This window comes from Melopsittacus undulatus, chromosome Z (genome assembly GCF_012275295.1).
Source record: "Melopsittacus undulatus isolate bMelUnd1 chromosome Z, bMelUnd1.mat.Z, whole genome shotgun sequence".
Lineage (NCBI taxonomy): Eukaryota > Metazoa > Chordata > Aves > Psittaciformes > Psittaculidae > Melopsittacus > Melopsittacus undulatus.
Genome location: NC_047557.1, coordinates 52,001,045 through 52,014,126, shown reverse-complemented (window position 1 = coordinate 52,014,126; position 13,082 = coordinate 52,001,045). Strand labels below are relative to the sequence as shown.

The following is a 13,082-nucleotide window of genomic DNA, read 5'->3' as shown; positions in this document are numbered from 1 at the left end:
GGCACTCAGGATAAATACCAGGATCTCTAGCTAAATTGGAGATGGAGAAATGGATATACTAGGATGAAAAAAAGCGTCAAAATAACCTGTCCAAGGAACAACATGACAACACAGCAATGTCAAGAGCAGCAGCAAGTAGTCCGTGTGGGGCAGTTCTGCTTGGCAAAACATGGCATCCCAAAAGCAAGACAACCTACTGCCTCCCCTTTTCTCTTGTTCCACTTGTTTCAATTTAAAAGTAAATATGAAAAACAGGCACTTTATCTGCCATGCGGATAAAATACCAGGCCAGCTCCTCCAAGTTGCTGAGGTGAGTAGCTTGAGAGAGGATGCCTGTAATAATGGAGTGGAGGGGGGAAAATCAGCATCCAGGAGCCTCACCTCAGAGCGACAAGAGCCACTGAAGAGGGAGCCTCAAGTCCTCGCCAGGACTCACCCAGGAGCCGGCAGTTCAGCCTACGCGAGGAGGTGACTCACCGGGGGCGGAGACAGGAGGAGTGGCACCAGCTGTGAGTGGTTAAAAAACTACGCAGGGAGCGCGGCGAACAGGAGCTGGGCGAACAGAGTGGGTCGAGGCAGTTTGAGGTGGATGGTGAGCACTCGCCGTACGACCAGGGTCCGGTCTGGGAGCTCTGCCCTGGAAGCCCCCGTGGTGGCCAGCGTAGGCACCCAGACAGAGCCGGTAAGTGGGGAGGCTGCGGTGCAGAGCTTGGAGTGTAGAGAGTGCCTGCACTGGTCTTGTGAGGGAAAGGTGCAGAATGGGCAGGGCTGCGCTCGCTGCTCCCTGATGGAGGTCCTCCTGCAGCAGGTGGCTGAGCTACGGGATGCTGTCAGTAAGCTGCAAGATGTCAGGGGAGCTGAGAGGAAGCAGGACTGCTTGCTCCAGGACCAAACAGCACAGGGGCCTCAAGATTGCTCTCTAACTCATGAAGGAAAGAAGGAGGCTGTTGATCAGGGAAGCTGGGAATTAGTAACAAAAAAAACAACCAAAGGAGGAAGAGAGCAATTAAAAGCAAGGGGCTTCCTCCTAAATCTGCTGTACCAACCCAGAATCGCTTTGCTGTCCTGCAAGGGGCTGATGAGGAAATGCACTTGCATCAGAAACAGTCGCTGGTGCACTGGTACAGAAGATCTCCACTGGTGCCGCCAGGAAAAAGCAGCGGGTTGTAGTAGTAGGGGACTCTGCCTTGAAAGGGACAGAAGCGCTCATCTGTCAGCCTGACCCGGTCGCAAGGGAGGTGTGTTGCCTACCTGTGGCACGGATCAGGGATGTTGCGGAGAGGCTGCCTGCTCTAGTAAGTCCCACGGACTGTTACCCGCTTCTAGTAATACATGTGGGTGCTAGGAATATAGATAGTAGTAGCCTGGGGAGTATAAAGGACTACAGAGCTCTGGGAGAGGTGGTCAGGGGTTCTGGAGCTCAGATAGTCTTTTCGACAATTCTCCAAGACACAGGGGAGGACCTTCCAAAGGCAAGGAGGATTGGACAGGTTAATAAATGGTTGAAAGGGTGGTGTCATAGTCAAGGGTTTGGGTGTCTTGGACATGGGGCCCACATTTGTAGGCCAGGCCTACTGGGGGCTGGTGGAACTGCTCCGATAAAGAAAGGGAAGAGTGGCTTTGCTGGGAGGCTTGCCAGACTGGTCAAGGATGCTTTAAACTAGATGTTTTGGGGGAGGGGAGCATCATTCCATCCCAACACACCCAGTCAGTTGCCAGCATGTATAATAAATACTCTGGGCAATGTAGTAATATTCTAGCCGCTCCAGCCGATGAGCTGGCTTCGTTTGGAGCTTGGATCAGATGCCTCTATACAAATGCCCATAGCATGGGGAATACACAAGAGGAATTAGAGATGTGGACACATCTATGGGGCTATGATATAATAGACATCACCGAAACATGGTGGGATGGCTCCTTTGACTGGAGTGTTGGAATGGAAGGTTACAGGCTTTTTAGAAAAGACAGGCCCGGTAGGAGGGGAGGGGGAGTTGCCCTTTATGTTAGGGATAGGCTGGAGAGTATGGAACTCTGTCTGGGGACAGGTGATCAGTTAACAGAAAGTTTGTGTGTCAGGGTTAAGGGGAAATCGGTGATGGGACACATTACTGTGGTGATCTGTTACAGACCACCTGATCAAGAGGAACCTGTGGATGAAGAACTCTACAGACAAATAGGAACAGCCTCATGCTCACAGGCCCTTGTTCTCATGGGGGACTTCAACCACCCTGACATCTGTTGGGGCGACGGTACGGCCCGGCACAACAATCCAGGAGGTTTCTTGATTGTGTGGAAGACAACTTCCTTCTGCAAGCAATAAAGGAGCCGACAAGGAGAGGTGCCCTGCTTGACCTCGTGCTCACCAACAGGGAAGGGGTCGCTGGAAATGTGATGCTCCAGAGCAGCCTTGGATGCAGCGATCATGAGGTGGTCAAATTCGAGGTCCTCAGGACAGTGAGAAGAACGTGCAGTAAGCTCACTGCCCTGGACTTGAAGAGAGTAGACTTTGGACTCTTCAGGAACCTGCTTAGCAAGGTTCCATGGGATATAGCCCTAGAGGGCAGGGGCGCCCAAGACTCTTAATTAATGTTCAAGGATCACCTGCTACAAGCTCAGGAGTGTTGCATCCCAACTAGAAGGAAGTGCAGCAGGAGAGACAGGAGACCTCCTTGGATGGATTAGAAGCTACTGAGAAAAAAATCACAGGAAAATAGAGGCTTATAAAAAGTGGAAGCAAGGACAGGCGGCCTGGGATGAATATAGGGATGTTGTCCGGGAAGTTAGGGACCAAGTTAGGAAAGCTAAGGCCCAGTTAGAGCTAAACCAGGCTAGGGATGTTAAAGATAATAGGAAGGGATTTTATAGGTATGTAGCAGCTAAAAAACAGACTAAGGACAATGTAGGCCCCCTCCAGAAACTTTCAGGAGAACTGGCTACACAGGACTTGGAGAAGGTTGAGGTTCTGAACGGCTTCTTTGCCTCGGTCTTCACTGGCAAAGGCTCTGACTGCAGCACCCGAGTCTTGGAAGGCGGACGCAGGGACTGTGAAAACCTAGACCTTGGGCCCACTGTAGGAGAGGATCTGGTTCGAGACCATCTTAAGAACCTGAATGTACACAAGTCCATGGGACCTGATGAAATCCATCCGCAGGTCCTGAAGGAGCTGGTGAATGAAGTTGCAAAGCCACTGGCCATCATATTTGAAGGGAAATATAACCCCCATTTTCAAGAAGGGGAAAATGGATGATCCGGGGAACTTCAGACCAGTCAGTCTCACCTCTGTGCCTGGCAAAATCTGGGAGCAGATTCTCCTGGAAGGCATGCTAGGGCACATGAAAAACAACAAGGTGCTTGGTGACAGCCAGCATGGCTTCACTAAGGGGAAATCCTGCCTGACCAATCTGGTGGCCTTCTATGATGGGGCTATGGAACTGACGTCATCTACCTGGACTTGTGCAAAGCGTTCGACACTGTCCCACATGACATCCTTTTCTCTAAATTGGAGTGTCATCAATTTGATAGATGGACCACTCGGTGGATAAAGAACTGGCTGGGTGGCCGCACTCAAAGAGTTGTGGTCAATGGTTCAATGACCGGCTGGAGATCAGTAACAAGTGGTGTCCCTCAGGGATTGGTGTTGGGACCAGTCTTGTTCAACATCTTTGTTGGTGACATGGACAGTGGGATTGAGTGTGCCCTCAGCAAGTTTGCCGATGACACCAAGCTATGTGGTTTGGTTAATACGCTAGAGGAATAGGAATGGCATCCAGAGGGACCTTGACATGCTTGTGAGGTGGGCTGATGCCAGCCTCATGAAGTTTAACCATGCCAAGTGCAAGGTCCTACACCTGGGTGGGAGCAAACCCAGGCACAGCTACAGGTTGGGCAGAGAGGAGATTCAGAGCACCCCTGCAAAGAAGGACTTGGGGGTGCTGGTCAATGAGAAAATGAACATGAGCCGGCTTCAGTGTGCACTCACAGCCCAGAAAGCCAACCGTATCCTGGGCTGCATCAAAAGAAGCGTGACCAGCATGTCCAATGAGTTGATCCTGCCCCTCTACTCTGCTTCTGTGAGACCTCACTTGGAGTATTGTGTGCAGTTCTGGTGTTCTCAGCATAAAAAGGACATGGAACTGTTAGAACAAGTCCAGAGGAGGGCCACGAGGATGATCAGGGGACTGGAGCACCTCCCATATGAAGACAGGCTGAGGAAGTTGGGGCTGTTCAGCCTGGAGAAGAGAAGGCTGCGTGGAGACCTCATAGCAGCCTTCCAGTATCTGAAGGGGGCCTACAGGGATGCTGGGGAGGGACTATTCATTAGGGACTGTAGTGATAGGACAAGGGGTAATGGGTTGAAACTTAAACAGCAGGGGTTTAGACTGGATATAAGGAAGAAATTATTTTCTGTTAGGGTGGTGAGGTACTGGAATGGGTTGCCCAGGGAGGTTGTGACTGCTCCATCCCTGGCAGTGTTCAAGGCCAGGTTGGATGAAGCCTTGGGTAACTTGATTTAGTGTGAGGTTTCCCTACCCATGCAGGGTGGTTGGAACTAGATGATCTTAAGGTCCTTTCCAACCCTAACTATTCTATGACTCTGTGACTCTAAGTATCCTGGGAAAATTTTCAGGCTGTTTTCCATCTGCAGAAATTGTCTTTCTACTGCTCAAAACAACACTCTAAAGGCAACCTGGGGGAGTCTTTGTGTTGTGGAATAGCAAGCTATAAACTGCCACTCACTGCTGGCTGAGCAGCAGGGCAAGCAACCTGTGCCAAGAGGCTTGCTGATGCACACTGAGGCAAACCCAAGTCTCTATGGCCAGGGCCACCTCACCAGCAGTCATGCGCATGGCGTGCCTCTGCACACAGCAGCCTTCCCCAGACTATCTGCCTTGGATGTCCTGCCAGGCTTGAGGGATTACTCCATAAGCCAAGAAGTAAGAAGCTCTTGCATGCATGTTTCCCGGTGCCTATGGACTGCATTCGGGGTGCCCAAAAAGGGCTATCTTATATGTGGTTTTTTTTGTGGATGGAGTGTGAGTGCTGAGTGCTGAAATGCTATTCCTTTCAAAGCATAAGGGTGACATAAGAAGCTGAAGCACTACTTTCAGGAATCATTCCTGAAAATCTTTGCGCAGTTCTGACAGAAGATTTGTGCAGGAGCATAGAGGGGATTCGCCATTTCTGAACATGAAGGCTGCTAGAAATCGAAACAAATCTTCAGAATAGACCTATGAAATCTGTTTGAGATTTACCCCTGTAAAACTTGGACAGGGATCTCTTTGTACTTCTTTTTTCCTGACCTTTGTCTCTGTACACAGTTTTACTGATCTCTTACAGCTTGAAAGGACAACAGCTATCTTGAAATAAGTCCTATTTTGAGGGGCTGGAAAGGGTAGAGTGAAGACAGTTTTGGGTAAGATGCAGTGCCTCAGGCCACCTCTTAGCTTTTTTAAACACCCATTATTTTTTCCAAAGCCTCTGTCAGTAGTAAATTTCCTGCAGCTGGAATGGTGCCCTGTGGGACTCAACATGCTCCAGCAAGCCCTTCCATAGAGCCTCCTCCCACCCTTGTATGCGCTTGCACCCTAAGCCAGCCATCGGGAAGCCTGATTCAGTGACTATTAAAGGTTAGGATGTATCACAGGTCTTGAATATGTTAAGATCCTCATGTTCTTCCCTTCCCACCTGCACTCCTTATGTTTCTTTTGTCACTGACGTCTCGGACAGGTCACCTGCTTCTCACAGTTTCCACATCTTCTTCCTGAAGAATTTCATATTGCATAATAAAGGTAGAGGCTTTTCAGCTATTGGGGTAAGTCAAATCCCTGTCTTAAACACCTGCTCTGTTAGCTCTGTTTCCACAGGCAGCTCCCAATCTGTTTATCTTCATGTAAGACAGATCCAAAAGGTAGGTAGGTTTGTCACCTGCTCTTGGCATTAAATTCACAGGCAGAGTGCCTCACAACAGTCACCTTCTCTGTTTTCACACAGGATATTCCCTGCTTTTCTGAAGCCGATCCTCACCCATACCATGTTTAACAACTGAGCTGAAGTTGACTCTCTCTCTCCCATATAGTCCCCTTCTCACGGCCATCACTGTTTCTCTCACCACAACATCTGCCTGACATAGGCTACAACCACAGTGCCTTAAGTCTCTGCCTCTGACTTCCTCCATGCCTTACTCGCCACAGGCACTTCTCTGTAGAGTTTCCATAGGAACACAAGGCTTCTCACAAGGGTGAACACTCTCCACGTGCATCTGGCAGTCGTAACCATCACTCGAGAGCTGAGGCTGCTACCATCCCACCTGATGCTTTGCAGGTAGATCATCTCACATTTGTTCAAATAACTGTAGCAAGGCTTTCATATGAGAAAAATCATACAAAAAAGATTAATGTGGTAAAGATCCTTTCATATAAAAAAGATCTGTATGAATCAAGCTGCTTGTGCCTTGCCAGACGTCCAGTGTTTGCACTTGGTCTGGCTCCTTGTTGGCTCCTGGCCAGCAAGTCCCCATCAAAGTAGAGTTCTGATACCAGAATGATACAAGCATGTTTTATATCAAATTGAGGACATGGCAATACAAACCCACTGCAAAAGAAAATCTACATTTCTGATTGGCAAACTACAAATTTGCAGCCTGACTATCCTTCATTCAATCGCTTGCACTCACACCTACCTGTAGTGACAAATTCTGGTGGCTTGGGCACATTTAAGCTTGGAAACATGGCAAGGCACATGTAGCCTTGAACAGACTGCTGAAACCATGCGACTGCAGTACTTTACACCTACCAAGTAACTATGGAGAGAATATGCAGTACTTAGATGTATAATTCAAGGTTATTGCAGCTTTGTTGCTCTGCTGCCAAAGTGGTTCATAAGAGCATAACTGAACATAGAAGTGACCAAGTGTTGCATGAGATATGAACAAACAAGCAGGTGCTGCAAGTTATGATACACTAGCAGTTAGTGCTCAGCTTTCTTCTGAATTACAGTGTTCACCAGAGTGTAGTTAATGATAATATATTGCACTGATACAGACACCACTGGAGGACCTCAGGGTGTTTTGCAGGCAGTAAGCCATAACATTGCACGAATAAGTTTTTTACTAATTACCCCCCTCTCTGGGCAAAACTTCCTGCTGGTGCAATTCTGCTGTGCTCTGTGTGGTTATGTAAGCAAGAAACACAACCTTGAATTTATGTAAAGGAACTTAAGAGACAGTGTGAAAAAGTATGAGTAGTGGGACTACAATTTATAAGGTTGGCTTTACTATGAACAAGCTGCATGCCTGCAGGCCCATCCTTGCACTTCTCATGGCTGTTTGCTGTTATAAATTTTATTTTACACTTCAGTATCTCTGGAGTCTGAACTTAGTCCCTGTGATCTCAGCAAAGACAACAGGATGCTTCTGTTTGATCAGCTAAGGCAGACAGCCTGGTCACTTGGTGCAGCAGAGCATGGGGACAATGATATTCTGTTCCTCAAATATGAATGACTGTGATCTTCTGGACATGTCACGGATGCTGCTATTTATGAATATCATCTACTTGGTTTGCAAGAGCACAGAGAAAAATCTCAATGGGAATATTTTTAACTTTATTTCCTTTCCAGACTACAGCTTCAGTGTGTGAGGAGGCGAGACCCAGATCAAAGCACATCAACAGGGAGAACCACAGGCAGCACAGAAACAGAGCATCCCTGTACACCATAGCTGTTGTTAACAATCCCCTAAAATTCATGCAACATCTCTGTACTGGGAAACAATGGAGGACACTGAGGAGTTTCAAGCAAAACCAGCATTTCCACCTAGCTTAACTGTTAGCATAACATACACAGCAGATGTTTCACTGAAAAGCACACCTCTTCTTTACTACTGTCCATGCAATCATCTTTTGTTCCTGCATTGCAGAAATACCCATTTTCTATATCAGCATCTCAGACTTAACATCTATTCTTTCCTGCCTTCCACCTGTGAAAACAAAACTAATAAACATACACAAAACAGCTACCAACAGCAACAGCATTGTATGAAATTCTCAAAACTGCCTAGTCTTTTCATTCCATTTCAGATATCTCAGTCCTGAAGAGTTTAATATTATCAAGGTGATCATGGGCTTAGAATATGACCTAGAAAAGAGAATGAGGGAGCTGTGATTTTATAATGGCAACAGCCTCATAGCAAATTTTCCACGATTGCTGCCACAGAGCTGTTGAATCCAAGAAGAGCAGTGCTGGGGGTGACTTCCAGAGGAGCTGAACTCTACTTCCTTCTCCAGATACAATCAGCTCTGGCACCTGTTTGGTGCCATGGCATATGGTGCATGACAGAGGTATCCTGCCTCAGTCTAACTGCTCCCTTTTGAAAATACAGTCAGCGTGAGCATCCTCAAGGAAATAGCAGGGTGTTTTGCTGGATGGATGGATCTCAGGTCAAAATCTCACATTGACAGAATCAGTGAAACCATCTTGGGGGAAATGGAGAGTGAGGAAGAAAAGGAGGAAGGACACAGCTGGTAAACTGTCAAGTGAGGAAGTTAGACCATTAAAGTAAGTTCCTTGATTCTTGTGATAAACTTTAATCTGTAGGACTATCTCACAGAGGTATATCACTTGTCATGATGACAAACGGATGACATTTTCCTCTCTTGAGGCCATTTGACTTCATCACATATTTTGACAGCTCCATGATTCTGAAAACAGTTGCCAAGGGATGTCATCATAATTCACAGATAGTTTCTCCAGAGATATGAAAGAAGTAGTTTAGTGAAAGTTCAAAAAGAAATTAGGAAAGAGAAATTACCCCATATCCCTGTATTTTTGGTTGGATTTTATCATAAATAATATCACAAAATAGCAATTAAACTGAACCTGTCAAAACTACTAAAAATTAAGTTAGGATTATTCTTCATGACTTTGACACCAAGAAAAAAAAACCAAAAAAACAACAAAATGGAATTTAAAGAAGTCTTCAGATTGTTTGATTGTTTGTTTGGTTTTGGAGCTTTTTTTAATTTCCTTTTTATCTTGTCTTCTGAAATCTTAAATTCCCACTGTTACTAACAGGATTTTCTCTTATTTTGAGTTAAATTTAGACGATCTGTACTATGTTAAACGGTATTCTCAGTCTGAAGGACAGAAAAAAATTCATGTGACTTCAGATTCGTATATTTCAAAACAAATAATTTTGGATTTCAGTACAATCTGCTGTTTCTTGTGTCCAATGTGAATGAATGTCTTCATTCAGCTGTCATGTCCCATCCTGTGACCTCTTCGTGGCAGCCCACTCATAATTTGTATGAAACTTGTAAGTGAGGTGATAGTGCTTTACATTTTTAACCTTTATAATAACAAAAGTATCTCTTCAGAACTGTGTTTTGACTTGGTACAATGGAATAATCAAACTCTATTCACTATCACACTGTTGATACATAAACATTCATTTACACAGCAAGGAAATAACACTGGAATTACTATTGTGAAATGGATCACAGGAAGCCAGATGTAGTACTGCCTTTTTTTTTTTAACCCATGGTCACCCACGGTCACCCACACCTTACAGTGCTCTACAGAATTCATATTTTTAAGCCAGGAATGTCATCCTACATGTTCTTGTCAGGTCAGTCTCAATGGTTCATTGTTCAAAGCAATCCAGCCAGAGCAGAGAGAGACAGAGAGTATCACTAATATTCTCAAAGGGCAAAATGCTAAGTGTGGAGCAGGGGTAGTCCACTGAGAATATTCACATCATTAATGGCAGCTTATATCTGGGAAGTATAAGGTAGCACTCAGCAAAATGATTATCCCTATTCCTGAACAGCAAGATAGTGTAAAATTCAGATATGTAAAAGCCCCATCTTAAGACCAAGTACTCATGATTTTAGCTAAAAGAGTTTTTGGAATTCTTTCTAATTTACCCATTCTGGCATTACATATTAAATAGCTGGGCTGAAATTCTGATAGTGTATATACTGTTACCACAGTCTAGAATATTTCAAATTTTAAGCTATTTCTTTTCAGACTTACTTGAAATACTCTGTCCTTCCTTTACCCCAGTGTTTCAGGGGTTTAACCAATGAATTCATTTTTCATATTACAAGTACACCCAAGGCATATTCCATGCTGATTACCTCCAACATCTTGCCAATTTACAGACACATAATATGACTGTCTTCTACATCTTTTACTGTTTTTCAAGATATTTTAATCAAGAGTGGGTAGCTGATGCAGTAAGACACAGGTTTTTGAGGGTCCTTTTCCTTCTGCCCTTCAGAAGTTAGGCAGTGGGTTATAGAGCTTTTTGGGACAGCGGAGTTTTGATGGTTGGGGAGGGGCAATAGTCCTGTGGCAAGCAACAAAGTACTGCATGATCACTTAAATTCATAGAATCATAGAACCATAGAATAGTTAGGGTTGGAAAGGACCTTAAAATCATCTAGTTCCAATCCCCCTGCCATGGGCAGGGACACCTCACACTAAACCATGCCACCCAAGGCTCTGTCCAACCTGGTCCTGAACACCACCAGGGATGGAGCATTCACACCTTCCTTGGGCAACCCATTCCAGTGCCTCACCAACCTAACAGTAAAGAATTTCTTCCTTATATCCAGTCTAAACTTCCCCTGTTTAAGTTTCAACCCATTACCCCTTATCCTGTCACTGCAGTCCCTAATGAATAGGGACTCCCCAGCATCCTTATAGGCCCCCTTCAGATACTGGAAGGCTGCTATGAGGTCTTCACGCAGCCTCCTCCAGGCTGAACAGCCCCAACTTTCTCAGCCTGTCTTCACATGGGAGGTGCTCCAGTCACCTGATCATCCCTGTGGCTCTCCTCTGGACTTGTTCTAACAATACCATGTCCTTTTTATGTTGAGGGCAGCAGAACTGCACACAATTCCTTCAGAGGCAGAGAAAATTCTGAGTGAAAAGGTGCTTGTTTGAAAAGGCACATAGATGTTTAGGCTGAGATTGTGGATGTAAGTTTTTTTTCTGAGATTGCTTCTGTCTAATGCATATAGCATTTATGAACAAGTTCTAGACATCAAAATGCTCACAGCCTCACCTAACATTTCTTTTCTACCAGGAAGCCATCATACCCTCTACTCCTTCCAACCCCCACAGCATCCCTTGCTGCACAGCAGGTTCTTCAGGGAGGCCTCTTTATGCTTTTGTCTAATGATTCTACACCTTCATTATGAAACACATTTTAAATTGCACTTGTCAAAATTCTAGACTAGACAGGACAATCATATATTACAGATCATCACATTGGAGACAAAGCTATCATATCATAAAATCACTTGCATTCTCCACACACATTAAAGTGTTTTTCTTGAAGTTGGCATGCTTTCATTATTGAGGATCCTAAGTAGAAGGAAAGGGGAATTATTTCTCAGGGGAAAGAAGATGCAAAGTCAGATTCTTGTTATAACATTGAACAAGTTTATTATAAAAAACAAACCAAAACAAAAAACAAAACAATCCCCTGCTACTTAGTCTTTTATAGACCTGCTGTTTAAAGGCACCATAAATATACTACTGCTCAAAGGGAAGTGTTTCTTTAAAGATGCATAGAAGCTGGAGATGAATTTTTATGATAGCATCAAGTTGGTCATTAGATGCTGCAGATTAACAGCACAGTGAGATAAAAGACACTCTTGGGCAATATCAGATGCTGTTTTTCTCAGTGTTGCATTTCCCTAAGTTTTTAATGTTTCCCTGGATATAAAGACTTCATCACTTCATATATGGTTAAAATTAAAGGTCTAGAAACAGTGCTGTTTCTTTGATTAGCCCCAATGCCTTGTTCACTGGATGGCTCTGAGTAAGTTGTTTTACTTATGGGCTGTTTGCAAAGGTGAAGGTGTAATAACACAGATCACACCCACATTTCTGCAGCATTGTAGCAGTCTCACTCATATTGCGGTTGAGAGACTGCCTAGATTTCAGAGCATTATTATGAGTTACACAGAAAGGCAATACCATGCACTGTCACCTGTTCTGTGCTCTTCTTGAATAGCAGTTAAATGAACCTGACATCATGTTCCACAGATGCCTCACATGGAACAAGTTTTAGTCACACACAAAAACCTCTTGTGACTTCAGATGGCTGCAAGGACCCCACAGGGATACCACCTCAAAATATTTTAGATACAACATGATTTAGGAGAAGTAATATGAAATGCTAATTCACTATTGTCAAATAATGTCACAGAGGTGGTATATGAAACTGAAGAAAATTTTGAAACTGCAAGTAACAAAACCAGTTTGTCTTAGAAACAAGGAAATTGTCACTTGAGTAAGAACTTGAAACATATTTCCATGGAGCAGTATAACTTCTTACGTCTTTTTTACTATGGATCACTTCAGCAGTACGCATGAATATGAAACAAGCAACATGAATATGAGCTTCATGTCCCTTGCAGTAGTCTTTTATCAGTTAGGTCATTCCTATGAGTCTCAGTTGACAGTCATGCTAAATCACTTTCAGAAAACAGACTTCCAAAGCAGCAAGAAAATAGTATTACCAGGTCCTGTAATTTTACTGAGAATTTAATCATGTTATCTACAGGTTCCGAAGGTACATAAGTAGATAAGGAGCTCAATTTTTGTAAAGAAGAATAAAACAAATTTCAAGAGTTCCTAGCTGCATAGGAAGGGTGAAAGACATAGAAGAACTGCAACCCAAAAACTCTGAAAGTGGAGAGAAAACTGATACACTGTGCTGTGTGTTTTAAGATATCTGATGATTTGGGATGCTCTGAGATCTTCTGGAAAGACTGATAGTGAAAGAGGAGTTCGAATGTAACAGTGTGGGAGTTAAGAACCAATAAAGAAGAAATCCAAAAGTTGGCTTAGATCCTCAGACCTCTAAAAATCTCCTGGAGACAGAAAAACCACAGTTAAAATCAGCTGGCATAAAGCCTAATATACTTTTGAAGGGGAAAAATATACATTAAATAGCTATATTAACCTGCTCTTGCTGGAACCTAAAAAGCACCAGGCTTGTGGTCCCAGATGTTTCTGATTTCACCCTGGCTGTTAGCATAACTTGTTTACTTTGTAATCAAAAGAAAACTCAC

At 44.3% G+C, this 13,082-nt stretch overlaps 1 long non-coding RNA gene across 1 annotated transcript; it reads left to right on the top strand.

Annotated features, from left to right (window-relative positions):
* The first annotated feature begins 4,509 nt into the window (after positions 1-4,509).
* On the top strand, positions 4,510-8,015 carry LOC115947437 (uncharacterized). The gene is made up of 2 exons (XR_004081360.2): positions 4,510-6,321; positions 7,615-8,015. It is a non-coding gene; the product is annotated as an uncharacterized lncRNA (long non-coding RNA).
* Positions 8,016-13,082: the final 5,067 nt, after the last annotated feature.